Source organism: Equus asinus, chromosome 2 (assembly GCF_041296235.1).
Source record: "Equus asinus isolate D_3611 breed Donkey chromosome 2, EquAss-T2T_v2, whole genome shotgun sequence".
In the NCBI taxonomy this organism is placed as follows: domain Eukaryota; kingdom Metazoa; phylum Chordata; class Mammalia; order Perissodactyla; family Equidae; genus Equus; species Equus asinus.
The window spans coordinates 167,635,364-167,652,116 of NC_091791.1; the positions used below are offsets into that span (position 1 = coordinate 167,635,364).

Here is a 16,753-nt window from a genome sequence, read left to right on the forward strand (position 1 = left end):
ATAATATGGAGGTCAAAAGACAACAGTACTAAAATCACCTATTTCAATGACAGGAAGATAATGTATACACACGCAGAAACTAAGAGGTTAGATATGATATCAAAAACATAAAATGTGGGAGGAGGGGAGTAAAAAAGTAGAGCTTTAGAAAGAGGTCAAACTAAAGAGACTATCAGTTTAATATAGATTGCTATATATGTAGATTGTTATGTACAAACCTCATGGTAAGCATTAACCAGAAACCTATAATAAATACACAAGTAAGTAAGAGAAAGGAACCCAAACATAATACTACAGAAAGCCATCAAGCCACAAGGAAAGAGAGCAAGAGAAGAAGAAAGGAACAGAGAAGAACTATTAAAACACCCAGGAAAAAAAGTAACACAATAGCAACAAGTACATATTTATTAATAGCTACAGTAAATGTCAATAGACTAAGTGCTCCAATCAAAAGACTTATGGTGGCCAATTGGATAAAAAAGAATATCCATATATATGCTGCATACAAGAGACACACTTCTGACCTAAAGACACTCACAAACTGAAAGTGAAGGGATGGAAAAAGACACTCCATGCAAATGGCAAAGAAAAGAAAGCTAGGGTAGCAATACCTATATCACAAAAATAGATTTGAAAACAAGAACAGTAACAAGAGACAAAGAAAGGCACTACATAATGATAAAGGGAAGAAACAATCAACAGGATATAACACTTGTAAATATCTATGCACCCAGCAGCTAACTATATAAAGCAATTCTTAAAGACATAAAGTGAGAAATAGACAGTAATTCAATAATAGTAGGGGACTTTAACACTCCACTTACACCAAAGGATAGATCACTCAATCAGAAGATCAATATGGAAATATTGTCCTTAAATGACACATTAGACAAGAAGGCTTAGGAGGTATACATAGCACATTCCATCCAAAAACCACAGGATACACATTCTTTTCAAATGCAGACGGAACATTCGTCAGAATTGGTCACATATAGGCCACAAAACAAGTTTCAATAAATTTAAGAAGATTAAAGTAATACCAAGCATCTTTTCTGACCACAGAGGTAAGAAATTACAAATCAACTACAGGAAGAAAATCAGAAAAGCCGCAAATATATGGAGCTTAAATAAAATGCTACTGAACAACAATTGAGTCAATGAAGACATCAAAGGAGAAATCAAAAATTACCTGGAGACAAATGAAAATGAAAACATGACATTTCAAAATCTGTGGGATAAGGCAAAAGCATTTCTAGGAGGGAAGTTTCTAGCAATTCAGGCCTACCTCAACAAACAAAAAAAATCCCAAATACACAATCTAACAGTGCACCTAAAGGAACTGGAAAAAGAAGTACAAACAAAGCCCAAAATCAATAGAAGGAAGGAAATAATAAAGAACAGAGCAGAAATAAATGAAATAGAGACTTAAAAAATAGAAAAGAATCAGTGAAACCAAGAGCTGGTTCTTTGAAAAGATAAACAAAATTGACAAACCTTTAGATAGACTCACTGAAAAAAAAGAGAGAAGGCTCAAATAAGTAAAATCAGAACTTAAAGAGGAGAAATTACAATAGACACCTCAGAAATACAAAAGATTTTAAAACAATACTATGAAAAGATATACGTCAACAAATTGGATAAATCTAGAAGAAATGGAGAAATTCTTATAAACATACAAACTTCTAAAACCGAATCAAGAAGAAAAAGAGAATTTGAACGGACTAATGACCAGTAAGGAGATCAAAACAGTAATCAAAAACCTCCCCAAAAATAAAGTCCAGGACCAGATGGCTTCCCTGGTGAATTATACCAAGCATTCAAAGACTTAATACCTATCCACCTCAAAATCTTCCAAAAGCTGAAGAGGAGGGGAAACTTTCTAACTGATTCTATGAAGCCAACATTACCCTGATACCAAAACCGGACACAGATATCCCCCAAAAAAGAAAATCACAGGTCAATATCACTGATGAACATCAATGCAAAAATCCTCAGCAAAATACTAGCAAATTGAATACAACAATAGATTAAAAAGATCATATGCCATGATCAAGTGGCATTCATTGCAAAGACACAGGGGTGGTTCAACGTCTGCAAATTAATCAATGTGATACACCACATTAACAAAATGAAGAAAAAAATCACATAATCATCTCAATAGATGCAGAGAAAGCATTTGACAAGATACAGCATCCACTTATGATAAAAACTCAGAATAATTTGGGTATAGAAGGAAACTACCTCAACATAAGAAAGGCCACATATAACAAACCCAGAGCTAATATCATTCTCAATGGAGAGAAACTGAAAGCTATCCCTCTATGAACAGGAGCTAGACAAAGATGCCCACTGTCACCACTCTTACTTAATATAGTGTTGGAAGTCTTAGCCAGAGCAGTCAGGCAAGAAAAAGAAATAAAAGGGATCCAAATTGGAGAGGAAGAAATGAAACTGTCACTATTTGCAGATGACATGATTTTGTATATAGAAAACCCTAAGGAATCCACACAAAAAAACTTTTAGAAATAATAAATGAATATGTTCAATTTTCACTATACAAAATCAACATACAAAAATCAGTTGTGTTTTTATGCACTAACAACAAAGTAACAGAAAGAGAAATTAAGAATACAATCCCATTTACAACTGCAACAAAAACAGTAAAGTATCTAGAGATAAACTTAACCAAAGAGGTGAAAGATCTGTACACTGAAAACTATAGAACATTGTTGAAAGAAATTAAGACACAAAGAAATGGAAAGATATTCTGTGCTCCTGGATTGGAAGAATTAACATAGTTAAAATATCCATACTTTGTAAGCAATCTACAGATTCAATGCAATCCCTATCAAAATTCCAACAACTCTTTTTCACAGAAATATAGCAAAGAATTCTAAAATTTATATGGAGCAAGAAAAGACCCTGAATAGCCAAAGGAATCCTGAGAAAAAAAGAACAAAGCTGGAGGTACCACACTCCCTGGTTTCAAAATATACTGCAAAGCTATAGTAACCAAAACGGCATGATACTGGCACAAAAACAGACACAAAGATCAATGGAGCAGAATTAAGAGCCCAGAGACCATCCCACATATCTATGGACTGCTAATTTTTGATGAGGAATCCAAGAACATACAATGGAGAAAGGAAAGTCTCTTCAATAAATGGTGTTGGTAACACTGGACAGCCATGTGCAAAGGAATGAAAGTAGACCAGTATCTTACACCATTTACAAAAATTAACTCAAAATGGATTAAAGACTTGAATGTAAGACCCAAAACCATGAAACTTCTAGAAGAAAACACAGGCACCACGCTCTTTGACATCTGTCTTAGCAGCATATTTTCAAATACCATGTCTGACTGGGCAAGGGAAACAATAGAAGAAATAAACAAATGGGACTATATCAGACTAAAAAGCTTCTGCACAGCAAAGGAAACCATCAACAAGGCTAAAAGACAACGTAACAATTGGAAGAAGATATTTGCAATCCATATATCTGATAAGTGGTTAATATCCAAAATATACAAAGGACACATACATCTCAACAACAAAAAAACTAACAGCCCAATTAAAAGATGGGCAAAAGATCTGAACAGACATTTCTCCAAAGAAGATACACAGATGGCCAACAGGCACATGAAAAGATGCTCAACATCGTTAAGCATCAGGGAAATGCAAATCAAAACTACAATGAGGTATCACCTCACTCCCATCAGAATGCCTATAATTAGCAATACAGGAAACAATAAGTATTGAAGAGGATGTGGAGAGAAGGGAACCCTCATACACTGCTGTTGAGAGTGCAAACTGGTACAACCACTATGGAAAACAGCATGGAAATTCCTTTAAAAATTAGGAATAGAACTGCCATATGACCAAGCTATTCCACTACTGGATATGTTTCCAAATAACATGAAAACATAAATGAATAAAGATATATGCACCCCTATGTTCATTGCAGCATTATTCACAGTAGCCAAGACTTGAAAACAACCTAGGTGCCCATCAAGGGATGAAGGGAAAAAGAAGATGTGATATAAATACACAATGGAATACTACTCAGCCATAAAAAACGATGAAATCTGACCATTTGTGACAACCTGGATGGACCTTGATGGTGTTATGCTAAGTGAAATATGTCAGAGGGAGAAAGTCAAATACCATATGATCTCGCTCGTAAGTAGAAGATGAAACAATGACAAACAAACACGTAGAAACAGAGTGGATTGGTGGTTACCAGAGGTTAATGGGGCAGGTGGGCAGGGGGAGGGAAAATAGGGCGATTAGGCACACGTGTGTGGTGATGGATTGTAATTAGTCTTTGGGTGATGACTATGTCATAACCTACACAGAAATCAAAATATATAACAATGTACACCTGAAATTTATATAATGTTATAAACCAATGTTACCACAATAAAAAAAAAGAAAGTTATACCTATGTGTAGTGATGGATGTTAACTAAACTTATTGTAATCATTTCACAATATATACATATATCAAATCATTATGTTGCACATCTAAAACTAATACAATGTTATATGTCAATTATATCTCAATTTTAAAAATAGTAAAATAATTTTTAAAAAGAGATCAATCATGAAGGAACAGTTTTAAGAATTTAGGAATTTATTGTGAAATGGAATTTTTATAAATGTCTATCAAACTTTAAGAGTTTTTCTATTTGTGTCTCTGTTGCTTCAAGTGAAAAAAGAACTTTTGAAATAAAAATATATAGTTGAATGCCATTGAGCAGTGAAACCAACATCCTTGTCAGAGAGTGAGTTCAGGTGGATGACTACACTGGCAAGGTTGTCTACACCAGCTGGGAGCTAGAACTCAATGACCTGAGCTCTTTTTCTCCCTGGAATTCATTACAGAATATTCTATGTTGAAAGGAAATCAGGACTGCTACCAAAAAGCAATTGCAGTTATTATTATGCCAAATTCCTTCCCAGTTTTCCTTCTCAATGTATAGATTATTATATACTCTGGATATGTAATCATACTCCATATACATGTTTGTATCCTTTTTAACAGTCTATAAAAATCCACTATGTTATCAGATACTTTCCTTAATCAATGTTTTTAATGAGCTACATTAATATCGTATCTAGGAGCACCCTATACTTAATGAGTTTTCTTATAACTGGGAATTTAGGGAGCTTCTACATTTTTCCAATTACAAAAATTGCTATAATCAACAAACCTGTACTTATAAATTTGTCATTATTAGAAATTATCATTTATGTGTATGAGGAAACTACACATATAAGCTTTATATATATTTCATATATATATATCTGTTTACATATTAACCTACTTGCACATACATATTTAACATCACATATTTTAAAAATATTATATTAATTTGGAATACTGCTTTTTTCCGTTCTCATAGTTCATAAATTCCTCACAAGCATCTGAAATCCATGTATTTGTCATCAGTAGAGCTGCTTTTTTAAATCATCACACATTTTCCCAGAGCATATCAAATTCACTTGTGTCTAAGTTGTCTGAATTATAACACATTATGAATCCATATATGAAGCTGTCACTAAAACATTTTTGAACCACAATTCTGTTCAAAAAATATTAGAATTGTTGTTTTGACTTTTATCCTGGAAGTGAATATTCATGATGCCCACAACAAAAAATTTCCTTTAAAAGATTTATTTAAACACTTATAATTTTGAAGGCATACTCCCAAGAATTGTTACCAAGTTTTTGTTGAATTACTTAGTCATCTTTTTCACTAATCTCATCAGCTGACTTCCCTAAGTATCCATGAACTAGCATTGTTTGAGATCATCCCACGTTAATGTGTCTTCACTAAATTATACTAAATTGTGCAACATAAAATAATTGCATGAAAGAATTGTAATATTGCTTTTTGTGATTTTTGTAAGTAATCAAATATAAGGGGACTCTATTTTCTCTGAGGATAATAAAACTCACTTCATATTCAAACATCAGTAGTATTGTCTCACCGTCAATTCACCAAAGTGGAAATATTTGCTCAAACTAGTATAAATATTTTCACCCTCTTGATATTAACTAATTTGCTTCCAATAAAAATATAGCAATTTATATCATTACCTACATCTTTCCAGCATTGGGTACATCACCTTTTTAACGAAAGCATTGTTTAAATATCTGTCAAAAAAAAAAGTAGTTTGTTAACGCTTTATTTACATTTTTTATTACCAAAGTGTTGAAACCTTTTTTGAGGTTTGTTAATCACCAGTGACCTTCTTCATTTGTCCTTTGCCCATTACTTTTTTAGGTTTTTAGTATTTTACTTAACGATTTGTGTGATTGTAATACTTTTGTACGTCTGAGTTTTAAAGAATTTAACCACAATAACAGCACTGGCCAATGGAGATTTCTGAGGCATGCTAGATGGCAGAGGATGGTGATGGCAAAATTTCAAGGAAGGAAAAAAAGAGAAGACATTGTACTGCTCTGTTTCACTGTGACTATGGTACCATGGAGGTTGAAGTTTACTAAGGCTTTGTTCAAAAACACCCATCTGTGGGGCCAGCCCGGTGGCATAGTGATTAAGTTCGTGTGCTTCACTTCGGCAGCCCAGGATTCACAGTTTGGATCCTGGATGCAGACCTAGCACTACTTGTCAAGCCACACTGTGGCCTCATTCTACATAAAATAAAGGAAGATTGGCACAGATGTTAGCTCAGCGACAAATTCCTCAAGCAAAAGGAGGAAGATTGGAAAGAGATGTTAGCTCAGGGCCACCCTTCCTAACAACAACAAAAAAAAACACCCAGCTGTGATCCACACTGTATGTCTCAGCATCAGGGAGAGTCCTCTCATTGTCACAAGGATGTAATACATGAGATTTCTTGCCCCTTGACTTCTTCCTTTAGGGATTTACTCCATATTATCCACTGGAATGCTTTCAGAATGTGAATAAGGATCACCAAAGTCATCAGTAATAAAAAATCCCAGCCACACATTTTAATAATATTTATTAAAAATGTCCATAGCAATGTAAAAGAGAATCTCATCAAAGACGTAAAGGGGATGGAACTAATAATGACTGTGAGCCATCATACTGGGTCACACACTAGTATATGGTGAACCAAGAAGTGGAACCCACGACTGTCTAATTTACATAGTTCCTCGCTTCAAAGAGCTCAATGCCCGGTACAAAAAAAGACAAGTGCTTGGAAAGTGGTTGTTGTGAACTGAATTCCATCTCATTGGAATATGACATGCTTTCAGAGTCCAAATTTTACTTTTAATAATGTATTTTTAAGGTCATAATTTCAAGCAGATCCACAAGGTGAAATCCTCAAATTCTGACAGTTCACATGTCTTGTCCTGATGAGACAACTGTTAAACGAAGAAGTAGAGATGACAAGAAGGCCATTAATAGGTAGCACTGGACCAACGGCCCAGAGATGTGATGAAGAGTACAGACTCCTCACAAAGAAAATCTGAGTTATCAGAAAGTCATGAATAAGTAAACAGATGGTGGAAGGGAAAATATTGTTGGGTAGAGTAAGCTGGGACGAGCTCTTGGAGATAAATCTTGAGGTGGTCCTTGAAGATAGTGGAAGACTTAGCATGAATGGGAATATTATTTCAGAGGTAAGAATCACCCTCTCTGACCTAACGCCACCAAGAAATCTCCTCATACCACAGCAAAGGCATAATTTATCCCTACATATCTAAATTATGTGTTTTTGAAAGATATTACCTGCAAACTAAGCAATATTTCCATTCACTTCAGAGAATCAATCAAGGTTAATACCATAGATCAGAGCATTACATATCCTGGGCTTTCCTTCACTCTTCTCCTGACTCTGCACATTTTGATCCAAAAACACAGGGATTAATCACTTCATCCTGGGATTACAATCACCAGTTGGCACACCAAGTTCAATTGCTCTTTTATTTAACTTTTTTTTTGGTGAGGAAGGTCAGCCCTGAGCTAACATCCACCACCAATCCTCCTCTTTTTGCTGAGCTAGATTGGCCCTGAGCTAACATTCATGCCCATCCTGCTCTATTTTATATGGGGGACACCTGCCACAGCATGGCTTGATAGGCAGTGCATAGGTCCATGCCCAGGATATGAACCTGCTAACCCCAGGCCACCAAAGCAGAGTACACAAGCTTAGCTGCTACACCATGAGGCTGACCCCCCAATTGCTCTTTTTAAATCTAGAAGATAAAAATCAATGCCCAGGGGAAGAAAACGATACCTAGGCTTCATCCCATGGTGTACAAAATAACTGGGCTTATGGCTTAAAGGATAGAATACATCAACTCATTCAAAATAAAATCAGAAGAGCCCACATTCAGGGAATATAAACAATTCTCATAGATTAAATGTTTATGAAATTCTCATTTTTAGTTCAGAAATGGAGTATATCATCCTTGGCTTCCTTATTTTTTAAAAGAGCAGAGTCTTTCAGATATTAATTTTTCAGCATATACTGATGAGTTTATAACATTTCTCTCTGGTATAGCAGAGTCTGGGCATTCACATTTACAGAAGGAAGAAATATGACTAGCTTTCTACTTCACACAAGCAATCATGAAGAAAAAGATATTCCAAGCCAAACAAAAAGTTTTAAAAACATTTTATAGTCTCAGATTACTTGCTAGTCCAATAGGAACATGTAACTTTACAAAAGATAGATTTCTCTGTCACTATCTTATCCTAGTGATTGACCACAGCCTCATCAAGTCATTATGTCCATCTTGACATGATGCAGGATGCAGGACACAGCATCACGTACACACCTAATAGAAAATAAATAAACTAACCTAATCAAACTTCTAGTACTAATGTGAGAAAAGGGAGCTAGAAGAACAAGTTAAAGGATTCCACAAAGAAATGACTAGACAAATCCAGAAAGTGAGACATTCTAAAGAACAGCAGATCTAGTCCCTTCAATAATCAACGCGATGAACAAAAAAATGTACAGTGGAGGGAAAACAGCATAAGGGGAAAAATTACAGAAAAAAGTGATGTCAGCATCATGGTGGAGTGAGTTGTTCCTTTTGTCTCTCCATTCTAAGTTACCACTAAACAGACATTCATTTACCAACAGAGGATTCCCTACACCACACAACAGACATCCATGCAGCTATACATCTGAAGATGGGAAGACTGGATCCCCAGGGAGCAGTGGAACTAGGGAAGCAGCCTCCTCCCACTCCCTGAGTAAACGACTCAGGTCCCAGATCCTCAGACAGTGGTCAGCATGACTATCAGTGGAAGCAGGGGCAGCCAGGCCAACACACAAACACTTTTGGAGTGGTAGCCTGATCTACTTCAGCCAGCCCATACAAGTGGTCCCCACCAAGCGGCAGTGGCCCAGCCCCTGCGAAGGTACCCCAACTTCCAAGTGCAGCCAGGCCCACAGGAAGAGTCCCTGCCTTGCCAAGCACAGCAGCCTGCAGGACCTGCCCACTGAACAAAGTGCCAGCCCATAAGAAGGCACCTGCCTGTGCAAGCACATCCTGATAAGTGGAGGTGACTCAGCTCATGTGAAGGTGCCCCCCACACCAACACAGCAGCTGGTGGGACACACCCATGAGTGCAGTGCTGGCCTGCAGAAGAGCCCCCACCACCCCCCCAGTACATCAACTCAGCGAAAACCTCGTGGACCTATCCACACAAACTCAGAGTGATTCAACTGACACAACTGTCAGCAGATGGGGCAGGATCAGAAAACACAGCTCCCACACCCCCACAGCAGTGGCAGGTGGAATCTGTGATCTGATATTACACAAATGGGCCAGTAGAAGATCAATTCATCAAACACCATGAAGAACTACAATAATACTGCAGAGCTGAAGAAAAATGACAAGTCTCAAGAAACCAAACCTGAAGTCACAGATTATTGCAAACTAAATGACAGAGAATTAAAAATAGTTGTTCAATAAGAAACTCAACAAGTTACAAGAAAACACCAAAAGAAGTTTAATAAGCTCAGGAATAAAATTAATGAACAGAAGGAATACTTCACCAAAGAGATTGAAATGCTTAAAAACACTATACAGAAATTCTGGATATGAAGAACACAATTCATGAGGTAAAAAACAATGTAGAAACCACAAAAAATACAGCAGATCTTATAGAGAACATAACTAGTGAATTAGGAGATAGAAATACGAAAATGTTTCAGGTGAAAGAGGAGTGAGAACTAAGGTTTTTGAGAAATAAAGACACTCTTCTAGAAATATCCAACTCAATTAGGAAAAGTAACATAAGGATTATACATATTCCAGAGGGAGTAGAGAGGGAGAAAGGAGCAGAGAGCTTGTTCAAAGAAATAATAGCTGAAAATTTCCCAAAGCTGGAGAAAAACTGGACTTACAAGTATATGAAGCCAATAGAACTTTTAATTACATCAAGGCAAAAAGACCTTCTCCAACACATATACAACTAAAACTGACAACAGGAAACAACAAAGAAAAAGTGTTAAGGTCAGCAAGGCAGAAGAAAATAACCTACAAAGAAACCCCTATCAGGCTGTTGGCATATTTCTCAGCGAAACATAACAGGCTAGGAGAGAATTGAATGATATATTCAAAATACTGAAACACAAATCTTTCAGCCAAGAATAATCTATCCAAGAAAAATTATCCTTCAGATTTGATGGAGAAACTTAAAAGCTTTCCCAGATAAGAAAAACCTGAGGGAGTTCATCACCACTGGACCTGCCAAAGGAGAAATGATGAAAGGAGCCCTCCTACCTTAAACACAAAGGCAAAGACTTACACAGATTTGACCAAGGAGATAAACAGACAGACAAAATCAGAAAATTTTAGCTCTCTATCAGAATAGGCTAGCAAGCACTTAATTATAACATAAAAGATAAAGGAAAAGAAAGCATCAAAAATAACTATAAACACTTCAATTTAGTCACAAACTCATAGTACAAAGAAAAATAATTTGTGACAACAATAGCTCAGAAGGAGAAGAGGAAAGGGATGGAACCTGCTTAGGCTAATGGAGACAAGAGGCTGTCAGAAAATGGACTATCTCCTCTATGAGAACTCTTATAAAACCTCAGGTACCAGTAAACAAAAAATCAGAGCAGAGCCATAAATCATGAAAACTGAGCAAACCACCAAATCGAAATGGCAGCCAGAAAGACATGGGAAAAGAAACAATGGAAATACAGAATAACTGGAAAATGAGATAAAATGGCAGTGTTAGGCCCTCATATATCAATAATCACTCTAAATGTAAATAGATTGAATTCTCTAATCAAAAGACAGAGAGTGGCTGGATGGATTAAAAAAGAAGACCCAACAATATGCCACCGGCAGGAAACACATCTCAGCTCTAAAGACAAACTTGGGCTCAGAGTGAAGGGATGGAAGATGATACTCAAAGCAAATGGCAAGCAAAAGAAAGCAGGTGTTGCCATACTTATATCAGACAAAGCAGACTTCAAGATAAAAAAGACAATGACAAACAAAGAAGGGCAGTATATAATGACAAAAGGGACATTCCACCAAAAGGTCATAACACTTATGAATATATATTTACCTAAGAAAAGAGCACCCAAGTATATAAAGCAACTATTAATAGATCTAAAGGGAGACATTGACAGCACCACAATAATAGTAGGGGACCTCAACATTCCACTTACATCAATGGATAGATAGATCATCCAGACAGAAAGTCAACAAGGAAACAGTGGCCTTAAATGAATACTAGACCATACAGACTTAATAGACATATATAGAACATGCCATCCCTAACAGAATGCACATTCTTCTCAGGTCCACATTGTACATACTCAAAGATAGACCATATGTAGGGAAATAAGGCAAGCCTCAATAACTTTAAAAAGATTAAAATCCTGTCAAGCATCTTTTCCAACCACAATGTTATGAAACCAGAAAAGAACTACAAGAAAAAAAACTGAGAAAGTCACAAATAGGTGGAGACTAAACAACATGCTATGGAACAAAAACTGGATCAATGAAGAAATCAAAGGAGAAATCAAAAAATAGCTAGAGACAAATGAAAATGAAAATGCAACATACCAACTCTTACAGGATGCAGCAAAGGCAGTGCAGCCTGGGTTCACTTCCCCAGCATAAACCTAAACCACTTGTCTATTAGTGGCCATGCTATAGCAGCAACTCAAGTGCAAAAAGAAGTTTGATTGGGGCCAGCCCAGGGGCATAGTATTTAAATTCATACGCTCTGCTTCAGTGGCCCAGAGTTCATGGGTTTGGATCTCAGGCATTGACCTACAAACCACTCATCATGCCATGCTGTGGTGGTGTCCCACACGCAAAAATAGAGGAAGATTGGCAGAGATGATAGCTCAATGACAGTCTTCCTCAAGCAAAAATAGGAAGATTGGCAACAGATGTTAGGTCAGGGCCAATCAACCCCACCTAAAAAAAGCCCACTCTCATTAGTGGTTAAGTTCACATGCTCTGCTTGGGCAGAACCAGGTTCATAGGTTCAGATCCCGGGCGCAGACCTACACACCACTCATCAAGCCATGCTGGGGCAGTGTCCCACATATAAGGTGGAGGAAGATTGGCACAAATGTTAGCTCAGCAACAGTCTTCCTTAAGCAAAAAGAGGAGGATTGGCAACAGATGTTAGCTCAGGGCCGATCTTCCCCACCAAAAAACAAATCTAGACTATTGGGGATAAACACAATGCAGTCTATACAGAAACTGATATATAATAATGTTCACCTAAAATTTATACAATGTTATAAACCCACAAGACCTCAATAAAACAATTTTTTTAAAAAAGGAACTTAAAAGATTTGGCAAGCAAATTAACTACACAGTCTTTAACTGAATTCTTGTTCGCTTTTTTGCATGCTTTTTTTGCTGAGGAAGATTCACCCTGAGCTAACATCTGTTACAACCTTCCTCTATTAAGTATGTGAGTTGCTACCACAGCATGGCACTGATGAGTGGTGTAGGTCCATGCCAGGGGAGCAAAGATGGGGCACTGAAGCAGAGCGTGTCAAACTTAACTACCAGGCCACAGGGCTGGATTCTGGATTCTTGTTTTCAAAAAATGTCAGTAAAAGACTTTTTGGAAAGAATTAGGAAAATTTGACTGTTGACTGGCTATTAAATGATTTTAGGGAATTGAAGATTTTCTTAGGTGGGAGGTAGTATTATGGTTATGTAGAAAAATACTTTTATTTTTTAAAAATACATGTTGAAGTGTATAGGAATGAATAGTAATGATGTTTGTGATTTATTTTTAAATAATTGACCATAATAAAAAGCAAATATGACAAACATTAATGATGATTGAATCTAAGTGATCAGTCAGATATTGATTCTATTAATTACTTTTCTTCCAATGTTTCAAAAGCTTTATAATAAAATGTTTCCTAAAGTTTTCATTTTTAAGTGGCCAAAAAGTCTGCAGCAAATTTTAAAAGTAAACTGCAATATGCTTCTTGAAAATTAACATTTTCTTAAAGAATACTTCTCTGGTCAAGAAACTCCCTGAATCTTTAGGCATGTGAACAAATTTAAATTGAATATTCATGTGACATATTTCTAAGACAACAATGAACACTGTTGCTGACTATATGGTGAAATAAATAATTGTTCAATTGCAAGCTGAACTAGCCAATTTTTCCAGAAAACACCAGTTTGTTTGAAAGAATGACTGACAGACAAACTATGGTTATTCAGATTGGGGTGTTTGGTTGGCATCTTCTTGAAAGTGAATGAACTGAGCCAGTCACACCAAGAGAAACAGCTCATAGTTGTTGCTAATGATAAAAATTTAAGCTTTTGGACAAAAATTTAAATTTAAGAAAACTTGTACCTGTCACCAGGAGCTGGATGGCTCTCCAATATTTAAATACTTCTCTGATTCCAAGATATTGGTGGTGATATTAACTACTATGATGTTTTGATATTGCATAATGAAATGTGTTAAGATGTAGAAGTTGCCTAACTCAGTGAACCAATAATTTCCCCAATGACCAATGAATAATGTTACAAAACCATGCGTGGGTGAAAGTTCCATCAAAAATGCACATAGACCACTGGATTTTCATGTAACAGAATATGAAAAGTTCATTAACATCCCACGTTGAAACTAATCTTCTTTTCAACCTACATACCTATATAAGGCCAGGGCATTCCCATATATTTCAACTAAATCAAGATATTGCCATAGAGATAATGCATAAGCAGACGTGAGAATCCAGCTGCCTTCTAATAAGCCAGCTCTTTCCTGACAGATATCTGAAGACTATGATCAAACACCCCTAGTATCTCCATTCCTTTTCTATACTCCTCCATGTTTCTTAGCTGTTCCTCCCTGTACAGGATTTGAAGTCTCTTCTATAGCCTGGTATTCTCCTTTGAATATCCTAAAGTTTGTCTATGACCCTCAAAGAGTACATGTCAATACCAGGAGCAGGGAGTGGAGATAAATAAGTTCAATGTTCACATCCCAAATATTCCAAGCCTGGAGGATACTCCTGCCTGATTCCTATTTCATTTCTTGGCTTTGTATCACATAAATTTTCTCAAAGTTTCTGAGTCTCTAAGCATGAGGTCTGCTCTCAATCAGGACTGGACAATACCATGGTAAACCCAGTCCTGACACTGTCCCTTTCCTCTGTTCCCCACTGAGAATAAGTTTGCCTGGCAGTGAGAACATGGCCCAGCCTCCTTCAGGAAAGAACTGAACTTCAAGACACACCTGCCCTGTGCCTACCCCATCCCCTTCCCACAGAAGAGGATCTCACACAACAGTGAAAATCCATACAGAGAAAGAAATGCCAGGTTGCCCAGGCTGCCCTGTGACTACTTCAGGAAAAGAGATCAGCTGTGGCACTGAGAGGATACCCAGAAACACTTTCAAATAATAAATACCAGATTAAAAAAACAAAGAAGACTGAGTATTTGCCTAGTGTAGCAAAAAATATACTTTTCAGTAACAGGATACTTGATTTCTTGTGTGTTCCTTCGAAGAGCCTTGGCCAAGTTGTGAAATCCCCCTGGATCTTTGTAGACTCATCTGAACACCGAAGGGAATGAATATATGATCCTTGAAGTCTCTCCCTGCTGGGACATTCTAGGACTCCACTGCAGAAGCACAATTCATCTTTGATCACTCATGTTAGTATAAAGAATGTGATTTGAATACTCCAAATATGTAGAAATGTGAAACATTTCTATTTGACTTTAGAATACATTTCATGATGTGAAGCAAATCACAACAAATTTATGTTTCCATTGATGCTTAACTCAGGCTGACATTAAAAATCAATTTCTTTGCAACTACTGGTGCTGTGCTCCACTAAAAAAAGGTGAGGTAGTGTTCCATAAATCTCCCTGGTGCCAGAAAGATAGCAGGAGACTCAGACTTGGAAAGATGTGAGCTTGTCCCATGGCTCTGTCATTTTGTAGCTTATCCTCTCTGAATATGAGATACTGCATCCTTAAAATGGAGTCCTAAGATACTTTCTGAGCATTCATCGAGTCAGGCACTGTGCTGGCACAGGACATACAGAGATGAACAAGACAAATCCCTTCTCTCAAGGGTCTCTACCTAATGAACAAGAGAGAAAAAGGGTTTAAGTTCAATGATAGAGATGAGCACTGGAAGCCATGAGAATTCAGGGAATGGATGGGCATCTAACCCAGTCCAGTCTTGAGCCATCATTTAGAACTTTCCAGGGAAGTCAACAGCTAAGCTAAGACCAGAAAATGAGTAGGATCTAAGAAGCTCAGTTAAGGAGCAAATTGGGGAACTGAAGAAGGAAAGGGCATTTCAGGCAAAAGCAATCACATGGCAAAGGCAAAGAGGTATGAAAGAACTTGGGGCCTTCAGAAAGCAAGTATTTCAATGCAGCTGAGCTTGAGGGAGCAAGTGGAAAAGTCTAAGAAGTAGGCCTGGGAGGTAAGCAAAAGTCCATGTTTCATACAATTTTATCCTAAGATAACAGGAGTCATCAAAAATTTTAAGCATGTAATTTTATAGTTGGGGTCCCCCCAAGGCTTAGCATCACTATTAATCAGCTATTTATGCTATGAAGATGATCTATAACAAACAATCCCAAAATTTCAGTTGCTTACAACATCAAATATATGTTGTTTTAGCTCATTGGTCTATAAGCCAACAAGATTTGGCTTCAAGAGCGCTGGTGGAAATCCATGATGGGATGTCTCCTGGAGCCTTGGCTTGGAACTGGCACACTGTGACTTCCACCCATATTCTCTGGATCAAAGCATGACCAAGCCCAAAAGTCAGTGGAGTGGGATGTACACTCTGCCTGTAGTAGGAGGCCCTGTAAAGTCATGTGGCAAAGCACATGGAGATGTGCTTCTGTTCCAGAGAGAGAGTGAAAAGTTGGAAACCAGAACAGCTGTATTCTCATTGGGATTCAACACCCCCACTCTCTGCCATGGCCAAAGTAGAACTTTCAGTGGCCCAAATCCACAGTCTTGCATAGTTTAAGTTTTGATATTACTCAAGATTTTAATTGCCTTATTATTCCTCACTATTAGTTTCCTAAAACTTAATTTACAGGAATTAAAAAGAAGTTTAATTTATTATTCAAAACAGTAATCATCCACTTCTTGCCATTTCAGAGACAAGCACTTAAAACCAGGTATACTCAAGAGTCCAAGTTATAATTCTTCATTCTCATCTGACCCACATTGTCCTGCTTTCTTCTGTAAACCATCCCCTATTACATTGCCTGTAACTGAGACCACAGCATTTCTTCTTTTCCTCTTTT

General features: G+C 37.0%; 1 long non-coding RNA gene and 2 gene segments (V, D, J or C); 2 read left to right on the forward strand and 1 right to left on the reverse strand.

Annotated features, from left to right (window-relative positions):
• The window catches only part of LOC139044532 (uncharacterized), a 43,987-nt gene extending 31,859 nt beyond the window's left edge, over positions 1-12,128 (reverse strand). For 2 of the 3 annotated variants that reach the window (XR_011501501.1, XR_011501500.1), the window contains exon 1: positions 12,045-12,128. This is a non-coding gene — a long non-coding RNA (uncharacterized lncRNA). The remainder of the gene's footprint in view (positions 1-12,044) is intronic. The other variant, XR_011501502.1, reaches the window with a different exon arrangement.
• LOC106840669 (T-cell receptor alpha chain constant-like) overlaps positions 1-16,753 on the forward strand; it is a 1,015,328-nt gene that overhangs the window by 834,285 nt on the left and 164,290 nt on the right.
• Positions 1-16,753, forward strand: part of LOC106840671 (T cell receptor delta constant-like) — an 802,079-nt gene that overhangs the window by 705,411 nt on the left and 79,915 nt on the right.